Below are 17872 nucleotides of genomic sequence, written 5' to 3' on the forward strand. Positions count from 1 at the left end.
ATCAGGATTTTATAACAACTGCAAAGATTGTTGGAAGAATATTGATCTTCACTATAATTGTCAAACTTTCACTGCTCAATATACGCTACATGAATTTAGTCTAAAAATGATGAATGATTTCCCCAGAATTTTGATTAAAAAGCCTGAATTTTCTAAAAACTGAATCATTTGTGCAAAAAATTAAATTTTAACCAAGGAACTTGGCGTTTGAGAAGAATCTTACGAGGTATATTCTATTGCTGCCCGAAATGCTTTCGTTCGTTAGGCACACGTGGTATAATAATGCGGCACCGGATATCCGTTCGAATAATAGTGAGTCAGTTTGAAAGCAGGCTAACTTGACTCAACCTTTGTCGGATTGCACGATGTTCGAGTTTGGAAGTGGAGAGAAGGTGGATCCGAGCCGGTAAATCCCCAGGAGTAGAGGCCCTCGGCTCAACGTGACTAAAGTCGACTTGAGATCGCGCGGAGAAAGTCTCGCGAGTTATCCATGCCTTACGGATGCTTAGATACGGCGGTGTAGATACAGCATGATCAGTTCTCTGGAAAGTCTCGGCCCAGGGGGTGCGCAATATGCACACGAACACGTCTAGATATATATACATATACTTTATGTGTATAAAATGCCTCCAGCGCTTGCCGAACTCATAAAAAGCTCTCGACTTTTATGCCAAGCGGGCGACGAGGACGCTTCGAGTCTGACGAAAGATGGATAAGATATTGGCGAGAAAAAGTGCGATAAGAAAGGGGTGCATACAAAGGAGATCAAACATTTGGACGGGAAACGAATACGACGTGCGGAAAAAGCGCCTCGCCTATATGTATGTATACCTGTATAAGTACGTACAAGAGGGAAATGAAAGGGGGAAAGATAGAAACAGGCGAGGAAAGAAATGAGCGGAAGGTCGGGAGGGGAGGGAAAAAAGGACCCCAGCCATCACAGGGACGCGGGAACGAAGGAGATATATTGTTTTTCAAATGGGTTTATATTTGGAACAGATTGGGGTGAACCACAATCGCTTCTCGTCGAAATCGCGCTGCTTTAATTACCTTGAGTCAATGTTAGGTGAGGAGGTTGTGTTTTAATTATTTATTCATTTTTTTCTGCTTTCAAGTATTTTCGCAGGGTGATTATCAATCGCGATTCATCTGCGCCTCGGTTCTCACGGAATCAGGCAATGGTATTATTTTATTTGATTTTGTTTTGTTGGTATTTAGTATCGTTTCGACGCGTCGGTGGAAAATCGATGTGTTTCTCTAGTTTCCAAAAGGAGAACAAGGAACCGTTGTCACTTTGAAATTTACCTTCTAATTCCAATTGGTATCGTTGTTCCTTTTCACATTGTTTCTCGTCTCTCCGTAATAAGCTTCGGGATACCTTGAAATAATTATTTGTACTCCGATAAGCCCCGGGGTTTTTTGAATATCAAATCATACAACGAAGTCAGGGCTTGTAGGTATCCTGTCGGTACATCTTGTTCAGGGATGTTATCGGCTTGTTTTGTTTACTCATAAAATTCCAGGGTTTCAATGTGAAAAATATTTTCTCCGCATCTTGCAGACTGTAATAAAACGAAATTTATACGCAAGACTTACGGGCCGACAAAATCCTGCTTTTTAGGTATAAAGTTTGCTCGTCATTTGTCAGGCGAAAGCAGGAAATATATAATTTAGAACACACGAATAACTGCGTGCAAGTAGTTGCTACAAATCGATTTGGCGACGAACAGTTCTTTGGCTATAAAAGTTGAAATTGTATATCGAAGTTGACTTCAAGCTCAATATTTTTGCAAAGAATTTTACGATTTTCTGCAATCTAAGACAGGAGATAAGCAAACCAGTAAAACCAACTGCAAGGAAAGCTCGACTCCACAAGGATAAAATTTAATGAAACTCACGGTAATCAGAGGTGAAAAAAAAGCGAGTCAAAAAGACAAAAGAAAGGGTTAAATTAGCGTGATTTTCGTGGGGCATAAAATTAGCGCTAAGGAGATTTTAGCGCGAGGTAGAAAACATCTCTCTCTTTGAAATCACGTCCATGAATATTCCTAGAAAACAAGTTTTCCCCCGGGTGAAGGTTGCAGAGCCAGAAGTGGTCACCCGCAACATATTCGCGGTGGTCCCTGGTTCGTTAGAGATACTCAAACGAGCTTCTCTCTGTACGTCGACACGGAATCACGATATCAGATAGATACACGTTATACTTATCTGACCACAGCTTGTGGATTGTTACTCAAGAACTTGGCCCTCGATTACTATGTCACCGTTAAAGAAAATGGCTGCAATTTTATCGCAAATCGCGTCATCCTTCTGACTAAAAGTGAACAAAATTAGATTCGCGTAGGGTTGATTTGGATAAGGGCGTGAAATATGAGCACGGAAGATCAAGATAAGCACAGACGTTGTCGACTCCCTTCACTCTCCAACCCTCAACTGCAGCACCCCCAGGGTCCAGTCATGGCTTCCGCAGTTTTTGGCTCATTTCTACACCGCGGGATCAATATGGACGAATTATTGAGATCACGCGAGTGGCGAGAAGCGATGATGAACAATGTATGTACATCGGGATGTTAATGGCTCTGCGGTCACTAAGTTCATTCATCCGATGACGGAACCAAAAGTTTATCATTAAAGTTTACCAACTGCTGTCGTTTTGAAGTTGGAAAGCTCCAGATTTGGCTCCATTTCGCTATTCGACACCCTCCTAGAGTCGTAATCGTTTAATATAATTGTTATCTGACTTTCGTTACACCGGTAAGAACGTTCGCGAACTTCAGTAATAATTTCATTCCTTCGAACTGCTGATTGCGAAACGTTAATTGCGATCTGTATACCTAATTAGCCGTAGGCTGAATCGACGAATTTAACGACGCCGTCTCTCGCCTGTATTATTGTTTCCGATTGATTGTTACCAGGTACTTGACATCCTGTGATAATATCGGTAATTTCAGGCAACCCTTTAATATAAGCGTGAAGAGCTTCGAGTCAAGCCATAGCTTTTTTCAAGGGTCCTTCTTCAGCGGGTAATTTCACCGTAATTTTCGTCAGCTTCGAAAATTCAATTCTCGCCGCTTCTTTGGCGCGCCTTTTACGACGCTAGTATTGCCTTTGGCAAAATCTCAAAGCGAGAATTTGCGATTCACATATTCTCCTAATTGCTTCGACGTCAATAGCTCCTGGTATGTATGTATAAAGCATCCTGTAAAATCGCCATCTTTTTGCTGAGAATCGCGGACGAGCAAGTTCTGACTTAAATTCTCCTTGTGCCCGCGCGCATTGTCAGTGCCAGATGTTTTCGCAAGTTTAATGAAAGCTGAGATGAAACTTGATGCAGTGGATATCATAGCTGTTCATTGAGGCAATCTAACTAAACGGTATAAGTGCTGTGATTAGTAGGAGTCATTAACTCTTGTGGGAGAATTAGTACGTGACAAAATTTGTTAGATAAGATGAAAATTCACGTCAATAGAACTCGACGTGAGATTTTTATTTGACGAATGAGTAAAGTTTTTTAATAACAATTTCGTCTTTCGGCAGGATTTTATTTTTCAAACTTCAAATTAGCGCGGTTTACAAAAATTGCATTCTTCTGATTTACGCCGACGACGAGATTCTGCGTTCTTTGATTTTCACCGCTGTCACAGCCAGCCCCAATTAAATCTTTCTCAAGCTACCGAAACAAACATAAAAAAACTGCTAATTGTCATAATACGTGTGACTTCAAGGTAAATATAAACGTAGCAAAAAATCCCGGGCACTTAGGCGCGGTGTTTTGCGAAAGCTTACAAGTTTCCTTAATTTCTGTAAGGAGTGTGTCGAGTAGGGGTGAAAGAGGGTGGCGAAGCCCTGCGGAGTCGAAGCTTTTCCGCGCAACTGTTTTCCCTGAATAGTCACACCAGGCAGTTGACTGCCTCTTTGAAAGGGTTAAAGTGACAAAAATATATACGAGTATTGAGCTTGCGGGTGAATTGTTGCAGAGTCTGCAACTAAGAGGGTGCTTTTATGCTCTGTAGATGCGGTGCCACGTGTATTCTTGTACAGAACGAAACAACCGTTGCAGGATCTGCAGATGGTGTTGTGGATTTTCACGGACTTAAGCCTATTGCGTGGATTCCGAGGGACTTTGAACGACGCGTCAGGATTACCATCACGGTGCTCCTCGCGCCTCCTTGTCGGATACTAAAGGACAAAAGCTCGAAGCTCAAGCCATTCCCCTTCCCGCAGGCTGAGCTGCGTCGTTCTTCATAAAATTTCAGACTTGGTCCGAGTTTTCCGGGGTGGAAAGGAATTAAGGCCGTACTTTCCGGTGTGGTTTGTTATTCATTTTATTCCTCCTTTTCTCTCTCTAATCTCACTGGACAGTTTTCGCGAGGAAGACTTTTTCCTGAGGTGAGTTTTCACGAATAATACGACGGCTCGTCTTTTCACATTTATTTTTCCTGCTCTTGGTTGGGATGTCAAAAGAAAGCTTGCGCCGGCCTTTCATGCTGGCGAGAATCTTCAGCACCGGAATATATACGTCTATGTAGTTAGATACCCAGGAAAATATTCTTCCTAACGATCTTCTCCAACTTTTTCGATACTTCATTAATTATTTCGGAACGTTGAGATTATTCGCCGAAGTCTGCACTGACGCTTTCCTGCACTTCCTCTCCTCGCTGCACGTATCAGGATTGTAGAAACGTGCAGTGTGGATAAACGTATCACTTTCATCTCGTTTTGCTAATTTACATCCGTACTCCAGAACCTTTGACACGGAATATATACATTCAAACCAACCAAGATAAATTATGCAATCTTAGCGTAGTGCAGTTGCAACGAAACGTGCCTCTTAGGAACTTAACGCACCTTTCAGACTTCGGCTGCAGCTGTAATCGTGCAGCTTTGACGGTGATCGTTGTGAGATTTATGCACTTTTTGCATTAGGCTTCCGTAAGCTTGTTCTCAAGATACCCGAGACACGCTACATCGTGTAGAGATGGAAAATGCGGTCGCATTATTAGACCGAAAACCAATTCTAACCTCGGGACTATTTGAAAGTAATAAAAAGTGAAGGCTGAAAGCTTGTCGCGAAAATTAGCTGCTGTAAAAGACGAAGAAATACAAGGAAATAAAACTCGTTCAAAGTCCGGAACCACCGAGGCAAATTAGGGGCTGGTTACTGCCTTCATAAATCTTCAGTCACAGACTCTTTCGATGTATACCTTTTCAAACCAGCTGGAATTTCATTAAATTGGATTTAATTCTTGACAATGCTATTCAGGGAATCGTCATTTTTAAACAGAAGTCCTTCGGAGTACGAATTCTAAAGATTCAAAACCAATGCTCCAAAGAGTGAAAAAAAAACGAAAATAGCTAGCACCAAATTAATGATTTTTGATCGATGATAATAATCACTGGAGTAAACGACATTGATTTTAATTTTTTTGTTTTCCTGATCGCGGATTCTTGTAACGATCGGATGACCTTGAACCAGAAGACATGAATTCAAAAATGCGAGATGCTGAAATTTAAACAAGAGATAGCGAATAATAATTCCTTCTTCTTCTACAGCACAGCTTAATTTCCATAGACGTGAAAATAAAAATGAAAAAGAAATTGCTTCTGAATCTAATATACCATGGCATTGAAATTTGCATTTGCAAGATTTACTCTTGCGTAAATGTGGGAAGGAGACTACGTAGAACGTCGAGATCGAACGTTATAATTTTCAATTCTTCACACGCGTCTGTACGTAGGTACATAATACATATTATTTTCAATAAATCGTGGGATTTGGTTCCCCAATAATTTCTAATAAAATTTTCAAATTATGCGGTGACGTTAAAAGCGAACAATTCTTTTCCAATTAGAGACGACCACTTCACTCAGAGGATTCCCAATCAGGCTATTCCTTGTTCCAACTTTGTCCAGAATTTTTATACTCCTGAATCACTCTTCCGTACCGAGTCGTTTGTTATCCGGTACTTACGAATTCCGTAAAAAGTTTTTGCGAAACTTGTTGCTACTGCACTGGATGAGAAAATGACAATCGGAGTTTACCAGCTGGGGTCCAAGTCTCGGATGAACAGAGCGACGTGAGCTTGTTGGAACTTTTGAATCATGGCGACGACGACAACTGAGCTAAAAATAATCGATGCATCGATTATTAATCGAATCAAAAAAAATAATCCAGCACATGAAAGCACATTTCATAAATTTCAGTATGTAATCTTAATAGCGGAAATTTTTTTTGATAATCTACAGTTCCTTTCAAAATATTTTTCAATTTTATATTATTGTATCAAATAGGTATTTATTGTTAGTAACTAACAATAAGACAATTATAATACTTGATTCGCTGATCACATAAATTAAGTAAAAAACAAAAAAAAAAAAATAATAATATAATCGATTATACTCGATTGATCGGGAATTTGGTCATTCTCATTTGGAAATCCCCTGCAGTGTATGACGTATCGCGAATACGTAACCAATGGTCCGTTTTTACTTCAGGCTCATCTTCGTTTTCGCAAGCTCGACGGGAGGCAGTTCTGAACCGACTTTGGATTACAGAGCGACTGCACACGAGCCGCGATTCAAGCGGCGACAAATTGCTTCGGGGATTTTATCCGTGACCAGAAATCCAGATTTCGGTCAAAAATATGTATAGGTATATCAAGTGTAATATCACGACCCTCCATCATCCCTTCGTCTCCGCGGCGATCGACGCCAATTATCGTGTAGCTTCCTCCCGGTATCCCTGCAGCTCTCCAGGATCCCCCCGATCTCTTATCGAATCCGTTATACCTGGACGTGCAAAATTTGGTTTTGGAACATATTTCGTTTCCGATAAATCGACGTACGGGATTTATATTTTTTCGGAAAAACCTTATATGGTTTTCACCAGTGTCTCCAATTCTCATTGTCAGCTTTCCTTAGATTTTTTTTTTCCTCCACCCTTCTTCTCGGCGAGAATCGCAGAATCTTTTTCCCCATTCTCATAAGGGAAGGAAGAAGCAAACCGGTCAAGAAACTGAACGAAACGAATGAAACTAAAGCAAAAAAAAAAAAAGATGCGCCGGTCGGACTGTCGCCGTTTATCTGGTGGACATTAATCTTCATTATTCTAGAGAACAGGACGCTTTTCCTTCTTCAGTGGCGGTGGATGCTCACCACGCGACTCGACGTCTGCAGTCTAATACGTACGTCGTAAGGCTATCGCATCACCACCCTCCCTATATACCAACAGCAACCCCTATCAGCTTCGCCACCCTCCGAATTGCCACGGCTCCTGAATCGCGGCTAACAAGTATCGCAACGCGTCCTGCGAAACGTGTCGTTGTATCCCGGACGCAATATCGCTACATTGCTTTACGGTCTGAGTGCATAATTACGAGCAAACTTCACGCGGTTTGACGATCGCATGAAGATCGCGGTCGCATTATTTACGCATAAGATTATTACTTGAAAAATAAAACTAGCAGTATACTTGCGTATACCTACGTGCCTACCGTTTTTTTTTTTTTTTTTCATGTTATATGAAATTCGGATGCGCAATGTATCAAAAGTGGAATAATTTTGGGGCGGAATGCAAATTATTATACGGCTTGTAGACGGAGGTGGGTCCCAATTTATGATCAAAGAGGGACTGCGTCACGTGATGAATATCCCCGACGTCTCTTGAGAAATATACATGTTTCGCGAAGCATTTTTTATCCACTTCGACTTTTCATTTTCGTTTCTCATTCTAAATTTTCCTTTTTTTTTTTTTTTTTTTTCCCTATATACTTCTTGTTTTTTGTTATTTTACTTACTTCACTTCCCATTTTCATCTTGCTCGTTGGGCATATATTTCTCAGGTAATATGGCGTATACATACGCGATGAACCTGTCTCAGACATTCGCCACATATTTTATCATCTCGGTGATGCGTAAGGTAGGTGCACCCCAACTCGTAAGACTCTGTTACCCTCCCTTCAACAACCTAACTTGTTTATGTAGGGTATGCGCCATTGCGGCCCTGAGAGACAGGGGCGCGAATGTCTGGATAAACACTTTATTGCTGATTATTTAATCGGGATAATTTCTTCCCCGATTTTCTCTGGATATAATTGTAATACTCTGCATAATTTTCTTACGATTCAGAATCACTGGTCAAACATTATTTCGGATGCTCGATACGTTGGAAAATATTTTCACATTCATTTTTCAATATAGTAATATGCAAAGCGAATGTTTCATGAAAGCAGTTTTTATTTTTGATATAGGTGAATAAAAATGAAACAACAAATCTTCGCGCTAACCTATTCAAGGTTATTATAGTTGCGATTGCTGTTTGTTATCTTTTACTTTTTTCCTCATTTTATATCATGAAATTTCCAGAGGTCGATTGAACCTATAGATATGTTGTATGGAATTTGAGTAGTGGATAGAGATAGATACTCTAACAACAGCATATGGGATATGGTTATTCGATAGCCTTCCGATAAATCACAACTATTTCCCAATTTTATAACGTATATCTCTGCTTTGCAACAATCTGCAATGCTATAGATCAATCGGTGAAAGGCAATAAATTAACAATCTCAATTCAAGCAAATTAAAGTTCCATCCTTGGAAATCGCATACGGTAATAAAACTCAATCATTTTCAGTATTTATAAACATTTCTTTTTTCGTCCTTTTATTTAAATCCACACATTCCGATAACTCATTCGTGTTATTTTTCTGCAGCGAGTTATTTGTTTAAATTTTTAATTAAATTTTGCAAGATCAATTTCATGTAGATGAAAAAAAAAACATATAAAAATAACAGTTAAATCGAGACATAATATTCGAACTTTGATCAAAGCATTTTGCAATTTCATTTTCATTGCTGACGTTTTACACTCGCTGCTGCGTTGAATGAACTTGGTTCGAAATTTCTCGCGGTTGACATGATTTTACTGTTTTTAACACGCGCTCCATTCGGTCAGTCCTTCGGGTCCAATGATCCGGCTAAATAATTCAATATTGCATTGTCACCATTGCAGTGTAATTGCCAATATTGTTTTCCACCTGCCTGAGTCATCATTAACCGTTAACAAACGCTCGTATATAGTTTTCACTCGATGTACAATGCACAATAACAATGCAGAATGCACATGCAAGCTCGACTTCGATAATCGACGAGGTTTTACACCAATTTTGAAGCTTTTACAACGACCTTTTCCATTTGGTGTAGTTGAATTGCCGAACTTTCGTTCATGATTAGTGAAGTGAAAGAGCGTCAAGCTCAATTTATGAAAATTTAATCCATGAGCTTGCGACAAATTTACTCGAATTCTTGAATATACATTTACTTTTATGCTCGTAGATGTACGTGTTTGAATTTTTTTTCTTCAAATATGCGTAAGGATATCTCTTGATAAAGTGACAACACGAACCATTTCTATTTGTATCTTTTCCTGTAGCGAATATTCAATCGTGACATGCCTGGAAAAAAGTATTCATAAATTCAAGCAAGCTTTTTCCTCGGTGCGGCGTGTCAAAAAATCTGAAATTCAGATCGTCCCGAAGCACTGAGTCATTGACAAACGACATTAACATGTGCGCGGCTCTTTCTGTGTCCTGTGTACTGGCAAACCATTCAAAACATCTGTTCCGATTAAAATACTGCAGACATTTCGGGTTTAAAGTATCGGAGTGAAATATTCTTGCCGCACACGTCATCCTCAATAAAATTTTTGACACAGCGCCAAATTGCATGGTTATACCGAGTCTCGTATCCTCGTGTAATCCAAGTACCTACCTACTTTAATTTGAAGTCCTTTCTCAGTGCTGCAGGCATGATCCTTGCGTTGTTACACGAGGTGACACATCATCGCGAACATTATTTATCAACATCACTTTTGACAGCGATGTAAACGAGATTTTGTTACTTTATTTTCTTATCCTTCTTGAAATCACTTCTCTCCGAAGTGCCTTGAGTGGCTGTCCGGTAGACGTTAACGTTAAATATTTAATAATACGAAATGCGTAGTGACGATTCAAACGAACGACAATTTCACAACAGATTATTCACCGCTTACTGATTACAATATTTCACGTTTTTTTCTTTTATTTATTCATTTGAGCTTAGCTTAGTTTACATTTCTTTACTTTATTTCCTTTTTTCATTCAATCCTCTGCACGTTGTAGCGTTTATTTAGATTTTTCAACCTGTAAAGAACCGTCAGTTTAAAGTAGTCCAATCTATCTACCAACTGCAGCAGGACGCTTTCACGCTCCTCATAAATCCCGTCGTTTAAACTGACCACCCCACGTTATATTCCCAACCCCCGATTGATCACGCAAACATTTACACACGTGTGCAGATATCAACTTTGACTTATAGTACAATCCGTCACCGGTCGTGATTTAACTCAATTTTTTAATCTCTCCTCTCCTCTCTTTTCCTCTCTTATTTATTCCCTCTTTGTTTTCTGTTTCCAGCTTTAATTAAAATCCCAGTGAAACTTCCTTCACACGTATAAAATTTACGCGTATAACGCGGATATATTTTTCCGAAAGACCGAGATGAATTCGAAAAAAAAATTTATTCCTCACGAGGCTCGATTCTCTCGCCCTCCACGTTTCTTAGCTCGGCAAAACTCCACGAGATCCTCGATCGCGAGGGTGAAACGAGTCCGCGGTGGGCAACCAAGCCGAAGCAGAAGGTCCGACTACCGGTCGACGCCCGACGTCCTACTGTCCCGACCTCCTCTCTTCCCTCACTTTCCTCCGCGTCCTCATCCTCCCTCATCATCTCCATCCCCCTTCGAATCGGCGCAAGCGCCAAACCGCCCTTGCCCATCGCCGCGTTAAGGAGAAAGGGGTTCGGCTCGAGGGTGGGTTTCCTCCCTTACCATTCTACGTATCTACTCGTGGCTGTCAAGCTGCCGATCTGCAGGTGCCTGCAGTCGCAATTCACTTCGCCGGATATTTGTTGCCACAAATTTGCCCGAACTTTTTAAGAATCTGAAGAAACGAGTCGTCAGATACTATGGAAACCGTGAAAGAATGACGAGTCAAATAATAAGGAGGAATAGAACGGCTGGTCCAGTGTCTAGTGTTTTTATCTGGGCGTTAGTCTGGCTCATATTTGCCACGCAACTTCCTGCAGTGCCAGTTAAATATTCAAACACAGTGTCTGGGCAGGGTTTCAGGGTTCGGGTTTCACGCCGATTGAGTTGGGTTGAGTCAGGTTGACTGGGTGGATGTAGTCAGCTTGGAAGCAAATTGGAATAAGTACGAATATAATTGAAAATTGTCTAGCGCCGCCTCCCAGGCTCTTTCGTGTTTAACGAGATTGAAAATGAAATGAAATTGCCGGGTTATTCTTGAGAATCCGAGAAGCCCGATCAAGTCTGGTATCTGTACTTAATATTCATCGACTTAACGCGTTATGCATATACCCAGTCTCCATAGTGATTCTATTCGAATGATCAAGTGGGCTTTAATCCCTTACTCGTGGAATTATCCTCTGCAGTACAGAAAGAGCAGAACAAAATCTCTACTGCATCAAGAAGTAGAATAGATGTAAAAAGATTTAAAGGATATTAAAGACTTCTCGGGTTCAGAATTTATAAAATCCCTTTATTCATTACTATTGAGACGGAAGTTCACGAAAAATGATGAAAGTCTAACTTTTTGGAGTGAAACATTTTTATCAGAATCGTAAACATCAGGCAACACATTCGAGAATCAATCGCATAGGATCTTGCAAATGATTAGTTGGAGGTTGGCCAAAAATTGAGACTCTTTATTAATCTCGTTTACACGAGACAGTCCTACTTTGAGTATTTGTCAAATTTATCATATTCCTTAGCTATAAAAATCTTTTTAAAAATTCGAAAACAGCAAGTACTAAAATTGTAAACAATAACGATGCTTCATTTCCGATCTCCTCAGAAATATAATCTATTGACTTAGTCGAAAATATTCTTTTGGATAAAATGGACCATCGTATGGATTAAAATTTAAAAAATCCACTAGATTTTCAACAATTTAAAAAAAATTTTAAACTGACCTCAAAACGAGTGTACAACTTTCAGTCTATAATACCAGTAATATCTCCAATTTTGAAAGTGATCTACGGCTATTGCGTAAAAATTTCAATCACAAGTATGAATTACCGTCCTACAACCAACTTCCCTAACAGGAAACTCATCGTGCCGGCATTTAACAGTATTTCCCCCGTAAAATTCTACTAAAATTCTCTTCTTCGGAATTTCCTCTGCCGTTACACCATGCCTTGAATATTTGCGACTCCGTAGGTCCGAAATCGGCCGGGTTGCATTAGGTTGATGGAAGGGGGGGGTCGAATAAGTGCGGGTCGTTCGGGTCAGCTGGGTTGGTTACCAGGGTGGCAATTGGCAGCACGGATCGCGAAGGGGTCGCCTTCACGTTTGTTATTTACAAGATTGGAGTCCACTTCCGCCCGCTACGTGAGACCCCTTCGCCATACAGCACACCGGCGCTTCCTGTAGTCCGGCCCGCAGCCCGATTCTGCCGACTAGGTGGTTCCCAATGAAATTAACAGTTCGGCACCCTTCCCTAGACCATGCGGACCATGCAACCACATAAGCTCCGAACGCCCACGAACACTACCGATTTCCGTATAACCGCATCTGCACGTACATCCTTACTGATCCCTGTAACGCAAACCTTTTCCACCTTTTCCCTTAGGCTAACAATTTTCCATTTCCATCCCCCTGAAATTTCTCGGATTTTTTACGTTTCTAAAATTGCTCGTCGATCTAAGCTGGATTTTGTAAAAACTATTTTTTCCAGTTTTTTATTGAATGCATAATGATCCTGGTTGTTATTTGCTTTTATTTCGAATGCATGCTGTGGGAAAATCCTTTTTCATGTTTATCGAATCACTCAGAGGTTTACCATAAGCCGAGGCCCGAGGTTGATAAGGATTACAAAATTTTTAGTTCCATTTAAAGTGCAACAATGTGCCAAGTAATGTGTAAGTCTCAGTTAAGCTAGGTACTGAGAATAAATGAGAGGTAGTTTTTTTCACCACCTGGATGCGATCCGGAGGGAAAACTCATCAGTGCAGTAGAAAAGTCGATAAAATACAGAGAAACGTGTTTTCTTTGTTGCATTTTGTTCCATTTCCTTTTTCTTTTTTATATTACCGTTCATTTTTTTTTGTTGTTGCTGTATCCCTTCAGCTTCGCCAAGTGAGAACTAGCCAAGCTGTTGTGCCATACCTTGTGAAAATATTGCTGGCACGTCGTAAAACTGAAAGCGGTAAAGTGAAAAGCTGCCGTGATAAAATGTGGAAAAACTAAAAAATACAGAACGCAGAGAAATGTATACAAGACGTGAAACACAGGCTTGTTATGTCACAATGGCGCTGCACCGCGCCACCTTGACGAGAATTAATAACTCTTTCCGGTAGGCGAGAAAAATTAAAACTCACTGATTCGTTGCTGCGTCAGAAATTTTCCGCGAGTTGCCACTCAGCGCCAGTATATAGGCAACCATAGCTACGCCTTGAATGTCAGGAATACGGAATGTAGATTCGGTTGCCTATCTGCTGGCGCTTGGCGGTGAGTTTCACAGAAAACTTTTGGTGTTAATGATCGATCATACGATAGATCGAGATCTTAAATTAGAGGTAAGCCTGATTAGTATAACTTGGAGATCACTATACATTTACGCTTCAGACTAAAATTTCGGACTGAGTTTTCAAAATCGTGTAGACTCGATGATCTGTGATAGTTTTTTGATATAAAACAAAGAGTAAAGAGAATCTAATAGTCTATAACGTGTTGGAACGGATGTGTCGGAGAAAATACGTCGCCATGTGTGATCCATCGATTTCTGACTCTCCGGTACCGTATCCACCCCCAACGGATTATTATACAACACACGTGGATGCTAATTTTTTCAATTTACATTCAATCTCTCGATCGCGAAAACTCCCAAAATTGAATGAGATTTTTCGGTGGTATGTTGGACAGATAAATAAATATTATACGCGTAGGAATAGGAATCAGAGTTTATTGTTGTCAGCATGCATTGAAGTTTGGGGAATTTGGTGGTTTACGCTTGTCCCCCCTTGACTCCCTGTCTGTACTCCCCCAGAAAACTTTTTCCCCGTGAGGCAAATGTCGCTCAGTCTTGTCCGCGTGGATCATGAACAGGGGAAATGTTTTTGCGGAAAATAGCGACCGCCTCCCGTCACTTCAACAATTCGCCCGGCATATTTATTCGGTCTCTGCCCATGCAGTGGAACCTTTTGTTATTCAGATCATGCGGCACTGTGCAAGAGAGACGAAGAGCGACGGTGCAGACACCACCGCAAAAATTAGACCCTCCGAAAAGGAAACGAGTAAGAAAAGAAAGCTGCTTGGTTACCCCTGACGTGTGTTTCACACTTTTTTTCCCACCACTTCAACTGATTCAAGTCATTGACCTAGGATCAATATTTTCAGACTGATACGTGATTCAGGGGTGGACTTTGTTTTTCAGTTATTTCGTTTATTATCAAGTTTATAGTGAGAATGGTAAAAAACCAAAATTAAAGGAAATAAAATTTCCTGCTTGATTAGTCATTACCATTTTTGCAATAAACGTTTTTTTACCTTTATTTGCAGACTAGCTCTATAAATATCGATCCTAGGGTGAAAAATTACAACTACCAAACATGTGAAGAACTGCATTTTCTACGCCTTTGGGTATCATGGTTTTCACTCTGAAGTTGAAAATAAGCAAGTTATTCGAGAAACCAAAAATCCCCTTTCAAATCAAGATGGCGGCAAACGCAATGCGGGGAATTTTCTGAAAATCGAGATCCCCCCCCCATTTGAAAAAAATTGAACTTTTGAGATGAATTTGAGAAATTAGAACCCTACTTTCTTTTTCCGTAAAAAAAATTTCGCGCTGATATTGATAATCAAGAAATGAGCTTTGAATATATAATTTTGCTATGAAATCATACATCACGTTTTCTAAAATGAATTCTCACTGCTTTATAAACGGAATGCTTCAACTGTTGAGTTTAATTAATATGAGCCTCAAATGAAACGCATACATTTGCGAGAATATATCACTCAAAAATAACAACAATCATCCTTCGATGCTTTGTTTTTTGTATAGGCTGCAGCGATTGAAATATCCGCGCCTGTTATGCTATGCTTTAAATACTAAGTTTAATTAATATGGGCTTCAAATGAAACGAAAACATTTTCGAGAATGTACCACTTAAAAATAATAACGATCAATCCATTTAGGAATGGAATGCTTTTCCTATAAATTCTTTCCCACGTAAATAAATTGTATCATTTGTGTAAAAGAATTTCTCTGCAATTAGTGCACTTTTAAAATTGGCACAGACAAAATTATCAGCTTCTTGTGCTAATTTGATACAGTCCTTGAGTTTCAGCGATTTTATATACCGAGTTTTGTTTTTGTTTTCCGTTGTTCAAAAATTTACTGACTAGATTGTTTCACGTGTCGTGCTTATTGTGCATTCTTTTGTTATTCTACTTACTAATTGCTATAAAGATTCTCCCAGGTTCGTCATTTTGTTTTTAATGTTTTGAAAAAAATTTACATACTTACAACAACTGTAAGTATCGAGTGGACCAATTGGTTTAACGTCATCACATACGTGTACCAAAGAATGCACATCGTAGAACACAAATATTGATCAAGTGCTTAATACAAGCACCAACAGGAGGCCGCACCGAAGAATCATATTGCAGTAAATTGAATAGCGAGTGATTTCCCTACTTCCTGTTACGTATGTTCGTTGCATTGAAAAAATCAGTCCAGAACTCTGGTCCAACCAAACGCCACATGCCGAGAGCTAGGATGTTACACATCGATTTGTAACATATTCTATTATATTGGCTGTAAAGTTCATTTTCCTTAAAAATTCGGGAGAAGATGATAATTTTTTTTATTTAGTGAAAAAGATGGAGTTTGCAGGGAAAGAGTCAACTTTTTCCGTAAATGAGGTGAAAAATTTAAGCGGTAAAATATGTCACTTTCGTCTCGATTTCAGGTGAAAAAAGTTCACATTATGCTTGAGTCGATAGTAAAATATCACATAATCAGTGTTCGAGTCGTTTTTCAGCACCGTTTTGCAGTCCATTTTGCGGACGACTTGATTCGATTTCATTAACGCTTTAGCCTTCAATTGTTATGACCTTTGAATTGGTGTCTTTCAATCACGAAGCGGATGGCTTGGAGTGCAAATTTAATACTTGAAACTTCCTGGTCTCCATTCCGTAGTTTAATAGCTTCAAAAGAATTCCGTAGCGTAAATGGGTAATTCGGGACGACAAAATGAAAATTGCATCATTTTCTGAACTCTTCATTCTAAAATCAAATCTAACTGAATGACCTTTGAAAGATTCCCCCGAACTTTGACATGCATATGTAATTTCTTGTAGCGCAGCACGTCTCGTAGCGTATACATATAAGCGGTTGGTCTATTACTCTATTAACCGCGCAGGTCGTTTCGCTTAAGTTAGCTGTATGTATAATTGGGCTTAAAACTTTTGTCACAGCTGTTCGATCCGCTCGACTCATCTAATTAACACATATCTCTAGCTGATCAATTACCAATTTAGAATACCAGCGATGATATGTTGGTTTTAGAATTTCAGAAACCAGAGTTATCGATTAATTATTTCCAGCGCGGATTTTTCGTCGTTGAATGGTTCGTGCTAGGTTGTGAGAATTCAAAAACATGTATAGAGATAAAATTTTCCGCACGGTTTTCTAATTTCTTTGTGTTCGTCGGGATTTCCAGATCTTCGAGGAAAATTACTTGGTTTTGCGCATCGCGTCTGATGCACTTGCAATTGGATCGACGACGGAAGCAGCGCGGGTGTCGGTTTCTAAAAATATATGATCGTTCTAGGCTTCGATCAGGTTATACTTTGTTTGCTCACCCATAACGGGATAATGCAGCTAATCATAATCTCATATATCCCGAGGACCTCGGCAATTTTCAATTATTGCACCGACCGCCCGCGTATTTCCCTGAGATAGATTGAAAATTGTCAATTCGCGAAACGCTGTCGAACAATCGAGGTGGTATAGAAGTAAAAAGTTGCGGGATTGCGAGGCAAATTTACAAAAAAATTAATCGTTGGAGTAATTTTGAAGTATTCGCAAAAGTCGGCTAAGTTTCGGATTAAATGAAACTTGCAAAATACATAATATTCCAAAACAAAAATTGAAGCGTCGTTTCAGGGAGAAAAATTTAGTTACAAACAACGAGTCCCATTTCTTCCGTCATCCACGGACTTTTTCGAATGAAATTAAGAATGAACTGGTACAACTAATTGTACAAATGCAGTAACGAATGTTTGGAAAATTGGGACCAGAGGAAAAAGTACCAGAGGAAAGTTCAAATTCCAAATATGCTGGCTAGATCGATAGATAAGGTAATTCAAAATTCGTTACATAAACAGTGTCAATTGAAATTATCCTACATATGCTGTGTTAAGTGAAAAGAAAGATCAAACTAGAGGTAAGTTGAGTACTTTACATGAACAATACCTCTCAAGTAAACTTATTTTACGTGCGCTACGTACTGTCAATATCATTACAAGCACAAGCTTATTTTAGTCATAAGTTTGTTTTATCGTTACAGTATTATACACAAACGTGAATGATTTTTTCTTTCCCTTAAAAACTCTATTGCAGGAAATCCATTTAAAATTATCAAAATCGTCTAAAGGTAAGTGACAATTTTTATTCTAAGATAATAATAATAGATATCAAAAAGAAACCTCAAACTAATTACCTTAATTTTAAGGTAGGTTAAAGACTGTCAAAAACGAATTGTTCATAGATGGCCAACGACGTGAGTGAGAATATAGGTTGTCAACGAA

The sequence above is a fragment of the Diprion similis genome, chromosome 4 (assembly GCF_021155765.1).
Source record: "Diprion similis isolate iyDipSimi1 chromosome 4, iyDipSimi1.1, whole genome shotgun sequence".
NCBI lineage: Eukaryota > Metazoa > Arthropoda > Insecta > Hymenoptera > Diprionidae > Diprion > Diprion similis.